Below are 3,734 nucleotides of genomic sequence, written 5' to 3'. Positions count from 1 at the left end.
GGTGTGGGTTCCAATTGATGGGTGCCTTAGATTTGGTGAAATTATCGATATGTAGATATGTCAGTGATTTTCACCAAGGAAGGAATCCAGTGTAAATAGTAAGGATAATAATAGAACAACTTGCACTTGCTGAGAGCCAAACATGTGCCAAGCTCTGTGCTTCACTCACATTATCTCACTGAACTATCATAACAGCTCCGTGAGGTGGTTACTCTTATATACTATTGCAGATTGTCCTAAGGGCTGTAGAGAAAGAGAATAGGGTGCTAAGAGGGTAAATAGGTGGTGGGGGGGGGATGTAATTCAGATTGGGACGGGAGACCTCCCTGAGGAAGTGATGGGTCCTAAAACAGTAGGCAGCATTTATTAAGCACTTAACCAGGTGGCAAGCAGGTACCATTCCAAGTTTATTGTGTTAACTCACTCAATCCTCATAAAAACCCAAAGCATATTCTTTTTTTTTTCTTTATTGTTAGTTTCAGGTGTACAGAACAATGCACACCCTCACAAAGTAACAAACCCCCTCCCCCCATCTACTGCCCTCCCACCCCCACCGAAGCATATTCTTATCAGCTCCATTTTACAGATGAGGAAACCAAGACAGGGATAGAGAAGATAAATGACTTGCTCATAATAACTCGGGTCACGCGGCTGATGAGTGATAAACCTGGGATTTGAACCACACCACGGAAGCAGTCTGGCTCCAGGGCTCATGCTTCTTACCCCTTCTCTATCCAATCTAGTGATTACAATAAGGGAGTTCACGCCCACTTTACCAATAAGGACAGCAGGAAGAGAACTGGTTATAAGTACAGGCTCCATGGCCAGACTCCCCAAGTTCAAAGTCAGGCTCTGCAACTGACCAGCAAGGTACTTGACCTTTCTATGCCTCTGTTTCTTTCATTGTTGTGAGGATTAAATGAGTGAATACATGCATAGAGCTTAGATGAGAATCAAAATATAGTAAGCCCTCAAAAAGTATTACATAGGGGATGGCCAGTTAGCTCAGGTGGTTAGAGTGCAGGCTGATAACACTAAGGTTGCCAGTTGGATTCCCACATGGGCCAAGGAGCTGCGCTCTCCTCAACTAGATTGAAGACAACTACTTGACTTGGAGCTGATAGGTCCTGGAAAACACACTGTTGCCCAGTAAAATGTCTTTAAAAAAAAAAAAAAAGCATTACATAATATTATTGTCTTCATACAATGCTCACAAGAACTCTAAGGAAACCGAGACTTGGGTTTAGCAGTTGGTCTAATCCCACACATCCCAAGAAAGGAATCGGGATGCAAACCTAAGCCTGTTTGCTCAGAAACCCCAGCTTTATGCATGACCCCATGGGGCTGCCGGGGAAAGATGAGTCGGTGGTTTAGGTCTTCATTCCTGGAGGTTTCCTGGAAAGGAGATTCTAAATCCCAGTGTGACACCTCCTTTTCACATCTCCAACCCCACCCAGTAGTAAGGCTCTCTCATGGCCAATCTGAATTCCATCTGTTTGACTTTCAGGTCATTTCCTCTTTGGGAAGCCTGAGGGACAATGGCGACTCACCAGTCTGTTTCTTCCTTTCGTATCTTTCATCTGCCATGCTTCACATCTCCTCACCTATAGAGAGAAGGCAGGGACCATTTTAGAGTCTGGCACAAAGCAGGTGTTCAACAAAAATGTGCTGCGTGGGAAACAGACTGGTGGTGGCCAGAGGCAGGAGGTGGGGGTGGGGGAAGGGGGGCGACACAAAAATGGGTGAAAGGGGGTCAAAAGGTACAAACGTCCAGTTACAAAATAAGTAAGTCATGGGATATAATGTACACATGGTGACTGCAATTAATAATATTGTGTTGTCTGTTTGAAAGTTGTTAAGAGAGTAGATCTTAAAAGTTCTCCTTACTAGAAAAAAATTATAATTATGTGTGGTAACAAATATTATCTAGACTTACTATACTGATCATTTTGCAATATAGACAAATATCAAGTCATTAGATTATACACCAAAACTAATATAATGTTATATGTCAATTATGTGTCAGTTAATAAATTTTAAAAGGTCAAAACCATGTATTGTATGAACGAACAAATGAGGGAGGGAAGGTACACGATCTCTAAGGTCCCTCCCAGATCAGACAGACCCTGTGCCACCATATTTGCTTCTCTTTGACTTCCGTTTCTTAATCCCACTGTTTCTCAAACCAAGGGTGTTGCGAAGGCGTTCTGAGGACACTGTGGAGTTGAAGTGGCCTTGGTATGTGGTGACATCCTGAGTTTCCTCATTCCTCACTCCCCTGGGCCAGTTTTTGACCAAGAGGGTAGGGACAGAGAGGTGTGTGTGTGTGGGTGTGTGTTGGGGAGGGAAGTGTTGAGGTTAGGGGTGGGCAGGTAGGTCTGTATGTGACATCCTAGTGGTCAGTCAAGGTTATAGGTGTTGCAGGCAGAAGAACGTGGGAGCCCTACTAGACACCCACTGTCAATATCAGAAACCTNTGCCACTCGGCCGGCCCAAATAAAGACATTTTTTACTCAACCTCAACACCATTATCACAACTGACAAAATTAACAATAATCCCTTGATATAACCAACTACTCTGTTGATACTCAAATATATATACTTGTTCTCCAAGTATTTTTTAATGTCCGTTTTTCAAACTAGGACCCAATCAGCACCTACACATTGTATTGTCTGGTTGTTTTTACGTCTCTTTTTAATATCATATCTGTATCTACAGCTCATGTACATCAACATCTGATCTATAGCTATACCTCCATTGTCTATAGGACTGCTTCCAAATGGTATGTACCCAGAAGAGGACACCTCCTAGCCAGATCCAGCAGAAGGAAACCCACGCTATTAGTGGGTAATAAACACTGTAGCCTGGTTCCCTCCCATCCACTGGTGAGAGGTGACTGCGTGTGAAATCTCTGGCCTTGGAACAAAAACAAAGGATACCTTTTATGTGATTCAGCCTTGTACCACATGCACTGTGGTCTCTCTCTGTCCCCTCCCCTTCTTGTTTAATTCAAAGAAGCAAGTGGGTGTGATGGGAAGAACATAGGCAGACAAGGCCTCAACTCTGCCTCCATGGCTGTGGAGCAACGTGGCCTTGGGCACGTCATTTCACCTCTTGGAGCCTCTCAGTTTCTTTATCTGTAACATGAAGGTAATACCCACTTGTGGGGTTGCTGTGGGGGGTGACATGAATTAACTAACACAGCATGCCCATCACAGTGCTTTGATTCCCTAAAAAGCGTGGAGCAGAAATTGGTACCTGATTACCAAACTCCGTTCATCTTCTTCTAGTAGACATGGCTAGAGTATATTTCCCAGCTTCCCTTGCAGTTAGAGGTGGCCATGTGATCAAGCTCTGACAGTGGAATGTGAGAAAAAGTGTGCTGTACAAGCCACCTCCAGGTTGAGCCCATAAAACCTTCTATGTCTATGGATTATGGGCAAACCTTGAAATGACCAGTTCTAAGTGGTAAACTCTCTATGTATCTGGCCCCTGAATGACCACAGGGGGTAAAGCCCTTGCTGCCAATAAGGAACACCCGATTTGGACTTCACATGAACAAGAAATAAAACTTTCTAGCAATAACTGATGTGATTTTAGGGTTTATCTTTCATGGCAGCTAGCATTGCTGTAACCAACACAAAGCTGAATGTTAAAGAAGTCATTAGGGCCGGCCAAGGGGCACATTGGTTAGGAGTTGGCTTGGGATGCCAGCTCTGGGCAGCAGGGCTCC

This window comes from Hipposideros armiger, unplaced genomic scaffold (genome assembly GCF_001890085.2).
Source record: "Hipposideros armiger isolate ML-2016 unplaced genomic scaffold, ASM189008v1 scaffold_258, whole genome shotgun sequence".
NCBI classification, from domain to species: Eukaryota; Metazoa; Chordata; class Mammalia; order Chiroptera; family Hipposideridae; genus Hipposideros; species Hipposideros armiger.
This window is presented reverse-complemented; position numbering follows the sequence as displayed.